Below are 6,095 nucleotides of genomic sequence, written 5' to 3'. Positions count from 1 at the left end.
AGTAGGTTACAAAAATTTTCTCCCATTCTGTAGGTTGCCTCTTAACTCTGATGGTAGTTTCTTTTGCTGTGCAGAAGCTCTTTAGTTTAATTAGATCCCATTTGTCAATTTTGGCTTTTGTTGCCATTGCTTTTGGTGTTTTAGACATGAAGTCCTTTCCCATGCCTATGTCCTGAATGGTATTGCCTAGGTTTTCTTGTAGGATTTTAATGGTTTTAGGTCTAACATATAAGTCTTTAATCCATCTTGAATTAATTTTTGTATAAGGTGTAAGGAAGGGATCCAGTTTCAGCTTTCTACATATGGCTAGCCAGTTTTCCCAGCACCATTTATTAAATAGGGAATCCTTTCCCCATTTCTTGTTTTTGTCAGGTTTGTCAAAGATCAGATAGTTGTAGATATGCGGCATCATTTCTGAGGACTCTGTTCTGTTCCATTGATCTATGTCTCTGTTGTGGTACCAGTACCATGCTGTTTTGTTTACTGTAGCCTTGTAGTATAGTTTGAAGTCAGGTAGCGTGATGCCTCCAGCTTTGTTCTTTTGGCTTAGGATTGACTTGGTGACGCGGGCTCTTTTTTGGTTCCATATGAACTTTAAAGTAGTTTTTTCCAATTCTGTGAAGAAAGTCATTGGTAGCTTGATGGGGATGGCATTGAATCTATAAATTACCTTGGGCAGTATGGCCATTTTGACGATATTGATTCTTCCAACCCATGAGCATGGAATGTTCTTCCATTTGTTTGTATCCTCTTTTATTTCACTGAGCAGTGGTTTGTAGTTCTCCTTGAAGAGGTCCTTCACATCCCTTGTAAGTTGGATTCCTAGGTATTTTATTCTCTTTGAAGCAATTGTGAATGGGAGTTCACTCATGATTTGGCTCTCTGTTTGTCTGTGATTGGTGTATAAGAAGGCTTGTGATTTTTGTACATTGATTTTGTATCCTGAGACTTTGCTGAAGTTGCTAATCAGCTTAAGGAGATTTTGGGCTGAGACGATGGGGTTTTCTAGATATACAATCATGTCATCTGCAAATGGGGACAATTTGACTTCCTCTTTTCCTAATTGAATACCCTTTATTTCCTTCTCCTGCCTGATTGCTCTGGCCAGAACTTCCAGCACTATGTTGAATAGGAGTGGTGAAAGAGGGCATCCGTGTCTTGTGCCAGTTTTCAAAGGGAATGCTTCCAGTTTTTGCCCATTCAGTATGATATTGGCTGTGGGTTTGTCATAGATAGCTCTTATTATTTTGAGATATGTCCCATCAATACCTAATTTATTGAGACGGTGCTCTACACGTTCAGAGAAACTTCTCTAGTAACATACTATAGATATGATCCCTGAAAGTATAGTCTCTGGGCTAGATTTTTTAAAGGGATCATTGAAGGCAAGGGGTTGGAAAATTGAGGTTGTTGATTGGTCAGGGTCAGAAGGATGAAAACATCAGGATGTGGAAACCTCATTCTTGGGTGAGTCAGCTCCTTGTGAGGTCCTCCAGATCAGCTGACATCAGTGGGGTTCTTTAGACCAGCTGATGTTAGTAGTTTCACTGGTATGCAGGACCTAAAAGAATATTTTAAGTAGGAAACAACATTTTATAACATTTTAGTTATTTATAGTGCAGTTAAGGGGAATTATAATCAAGGGTCTACCTGACTCTAGAACAGTAGGCACCAAACAACTATGAGGAAGCAGTCAGAGAGCAAGCTGACCTAGTGATGAACGCTGAATGTGCTGCAAGTTTGGCTTATTTTTGTTTCTCTTCCTTACTTTTTTCTGATTAACTTTATGAGGTTTGTAGGGACACTTTCACTTCAAGAAGGGCATTGGACATCAAGTGGCAATAAATTATTGCTACTCTTTGGAGTTGAGTGCTGAGCTTTTCATTTTCTTGGAACCCCAGTTTTATCATGTTAATACCCAACTCTTTGGATATAAGAAGTAGATGGTTTACTAAAAATAGTTCATTTCCTGTGATGTCCAGGTATTTCCTACTAACTTTTTCTCCCCTTACTCTGAGAAGTCTTTTGACCCTGGTGTGGAGTTTTTAAAAGTCACCCATATTAAAGCACCATTTGTTTTTGCGGGGGACAGACCATGTGCTTGGTTTGAAGGCAGCAATGGAAAATATTTGTCCTCTTATGCCATTAGAATTCACATCTGTTAACCTCCAGGGCATCACACCAAAACCATCTGCTTGACTAGTATTTGCTATGGGCACAGGGAGTGGGGGTGGAAGGGACAAAGAGAGAGTAAATTGAAAAACCTTCCTTTGCCTTTCAGGATGCTCAGGAGCGTCCAAGTTCAATAGATGCATGAGATCCATAGCAGAAACATTGCTGTCCCCTTCAGATTCAAGTACGAGTGAAAGTCAAGCTCTGGGATACTGGAGCAGGGCTACATAATTCTCTTTCCCTTGTAATTTCATTAAAAAAGATTAAGGAAACCCTTGAAAAGTTGTAGATACCTAAAATTTTGGCCGTGCATTGATCATCCACAAAAAGTGAAATATCACATGTGATCAAGCCACTTGTGTGAAAAATCTCAAATACACTTTGGGAGGCCGAGGCGGGCAGATCATGAGATCAGGAGATCGACATCATCCTGGCTAACAGGGTGAAACCCCGTCTGTACTAAAAATACAAAAAATTACCTGGGCATGGTGGTGGGCGCCTGTAGTCCCAGCTACTGGGAAGACTGAGGAGGGAGAATGGTGTGAACCTGGGAGGCGGAGCTTGCAGTGAGCCAAGATCGCACCACTGCACTCTAGCCTGGGCAACAGAGCAAGACTCCATCTCAAAAAAAAAAAAAAAAAGAAAGTAAACTCTCAAATAACTCTTGATTGAAATAGTCAACATAACTCCTGGAGAAAAAAAAAAGCATTTCTATATTGAGAGAGACATTGCTATTTTCCCCTCCCACAGTTGATTTCTCTCTTTGTGGGTGCATGGAAGATATAGAAAATAACCTTTCTAGTATTTGGATTCATGGTCCTCAACTCCGCCTGCACATTAGAATCATTTGGGAAACTTTGAAACATACTGTGATCAAGTCTCAGTCCTTGAGATTTGAATTTAATTGGTCTCAGGGTACAGTCCAGACAGGGACATAGTTTGAATGTTCTCCCAAATGATTCTAATGTGCAGAAGTGTTGAGAACCACTGATTTGGAGAAAACCTGATATTTTTCTGCAGCTACTGATTACTTCTAATCTCAGAAGCTAACATTCAAAAGAGCCCCTTAGGTCAGAAGAGGAGATACAAGAAAGAATTTTTTTAAGTGTGACTTAATGAAGAAAAGAAATAATATCTAGACTAGTCTGGTTTTCTCAACCTCATTATCCTTGACATTTTGGGCCAGATAATTCTTTGTTGTGCATGAGGGTAAAGAGGGTAAGGAGTTCCCTGTGCATGGTAAGATGGCTTACCATGGCTTCTACTCCCCAGATGCCAGTAGCAGCTCCCCACCCTTATGTTGTGTTCCCATGATTCAACAACCAAAAATATCTCTTGGGATTACCAAACGTCCCCTGCTGTGCAGAATCCTTCTCCCTTCCCATGTGAGAACAACTAATCTAGACAAAGGGAGTGTTGGCTTTCTCTCCTTCTTTATTTAACTCTGATCTGTGTTTCCTAAAATTAACAAGCCTAGTAACTTCTTAGTACTCATCTGGAAATGGCAGAAGAGTTACCAGCTTTGCTGAAAGGCCAGGAAGGCTCTGTCTAATGACGAAAACAAAAACAACTATCTTCATGAATGGTTTGGAATTAGAGTAGTAGCCAAAATAAAAGCTTTCTGTTTTTTAAGTGAGGAGTCATGAATCTTACTATAAACTGAACTTTCAGAGGGAAGACGATCTTCAATCCAAAATTAGCTTTAAAAAAACTCAAGTCACAATAAAGTCATACCATAGTCAAGTCACGAGAGCTTTTGGAAACATAGAAATATGTTTCTATAAATATTAAACATAGAAATATTCTCAAACTCCAGAAAATAATTTTGATGCAATTTGTCCTAAATTTACTTCCTTCTAAAGTGTCACTAAATTTACCACCGCCTTCCCCCTGACTTTTTTTTAACCAAACAGAATAAGCAATCTCTGAACTAATACAAGGTGGAAAACCCTAACAAAAGACTGACAGTGAAGTCATTCGAATAGTACCTCCACAAGCTTCAGGGGGATTGTTAATTTCCTGATTTCAGAATAATTTGGTTGATCCCAAATATTACAGCAGGCACCATGGCAACAGCATTTGATATGACAAACTGTAGGCTTAAAAATGAATGTGAAGCTGAGGTTGTTAGGGTAATTAGGGTTAAATACTAATTCTCTTATGATGGCCAGGATTCTGTGGATTTGTACTAGCCAGTGTTTAATGATTTCTTACCATGTGCCAAGCTCTGTGCTAATTCTTCACTTGCATTATCTCATTTAACCTTCACAATAGTTCCTAAGTCTTGCTATCCCTGTTTTACAGTTGTGGAACCAGAGGTTGAGCTTGAAGAGTTAACTTTTCCAAGGTCACAAAGTTGGTAAGTAGTGTTAAGTGTTCATCGCAGAAGTGCCCAAGCGTTTTCAGTTCACAGTGTCCTCTGTGTTTTAGTCATTTTTTCACAGAACACACAGGCAAAAAGAAATACTTACCACTTCCATTTCTTAGTTACTTAGGTCCAAACAATTTCATAACTATCTCTGTCCTAATAAATTTGTAGCTGTTTGAAAAGAATAATATGCATACATTGAAAGGAAAAATAATACGTTTTATTTCATTCTTAAATAACCACAATTACCGACTAATGGGATGGGTGCACCCACTGGGCATGCAAGGGCTTCTTGAACTTGGAATGAAATTGGACAGCACCACCTTCATTTCCTGTTCTATGTTAAGTTTTGCACAGTACCTGCTTTTTAGCAAAGCAACTGCTGAAAACTTAGCTTTGCAAACATATGGCATTATCAAAAGGGATGTAGTGTGATCTAATGTTGAAGCTGTGAACTACTTTGAGTTAGTTGTTCACAATTTGTCTGACAGATGTCAAGTATTCCTGTGTTTTTCTCCAAAAATTAAAAGTACAGTTTGGGAACTGCAGGTCTGTTTCCCTTTACAAGGCTGTGAGGCAGGCAGTCTTGCAAAGGGAAACAGATAGACCTGCAGTTCCTCTGGCAGGCAGCCAAGTTCTCTCATTCATCCATATATAGTCACCCCAACACAGTGCCTGGCACATCGCAGGGAGTCAACAGGTGAAAGTAGAGGTCTGAATTGTTCCTGATTCCAGCTCCAGGAAGATGTGAACCCTTCTGAGTCTCCTACAGGTGACTGCCTGTAGCATCACTGATGTTTGTTCATTCCAGAATTTCCCCCTCCTAAGGATGAGCTCAAACTGGCTTGCAATAGCTAGAGAACCAAAAACCCCATCACTAGGACCTGTTCAGGCTAATGTCAGAGTTGAGCAAACCTGTCCACACAAAGTCAAACTCCGTGCCCTCGGTGATCTACTACACAGTTGCCTCTCAAAGCAGCAGCTCCAATAGCCACACATGTTTACTTCCAAGGCTCTGACACAGCTCTTTTTAGGAAATGCAAACACGGAGGGAGGTGAGGAGGAGTTTGCAATTAGGACAAAGAATGACCTTAACAGGAGTGAATGCTCTTGCATTGGTTTTCCAACCCTGATACATCCGTAGATTATTTGAACGGAGTTACCCTATGCATTTTCCATCTATCTGCTTCCAATTCTGGGGGCATGGCTGAAAGGAACTACCATTCATTCGTGTTTGAAATAGTGTTCTTCATTTCCTCTCCTAACAGCACAGTCCTCAGTTGCTTCTTACAGCTGGTTTGTCTTCTGGCTTCCTTAACATCACGGATATCAGGAAGACCAAATTAACAAATATATCCATGAAAAAAAGCCCATGATATTTTTGCTCAGCAATTCCATTCCCAGGGACTCATACAGATATAAGCACATGTATGAGAATGACACATGTATTATTACATCAATTACAGCAGTATTTGTAATAACAGAAGATTAGAAATAACCTACATGCCCTTTATTAAGGAACTATTAAAATAAACTATGACATATTCCTATGTAG

At 39.7% G+C, this 6,095-nt stretch overlaps 1 pseudogene; it reads right to left on the bottom strand.

Moving 5' to 3' along the window:
* Positions 1 to 1,262: 1,262 nt before the first annotated feature.
* Positions 1,263 to 1,354, bottom strand: LOC115835803 (annotated as a pseudogene).
* Positions 1,355 to 6,095: the final 4,741 nt, after the last annotated feature.

This window comes from Nomascus leucogenys, chromosome 6 (assembly GCF_006542625.1).
Source record: "Nomascus leucogenys isolate Asia chromosome 6, Asia_NLE_v1, whole genome shotgun sequence".
NCBI lineage: Eukaryota > Metazoa > Chordata > Mammalia > Primates > Hylobatidae > Nomascus > Nomascus leucogenys.
Note: the sequence above shows the minus strand (reverse complement) of the source record. Positions and strands in the feature narration are given on the sequence as shown.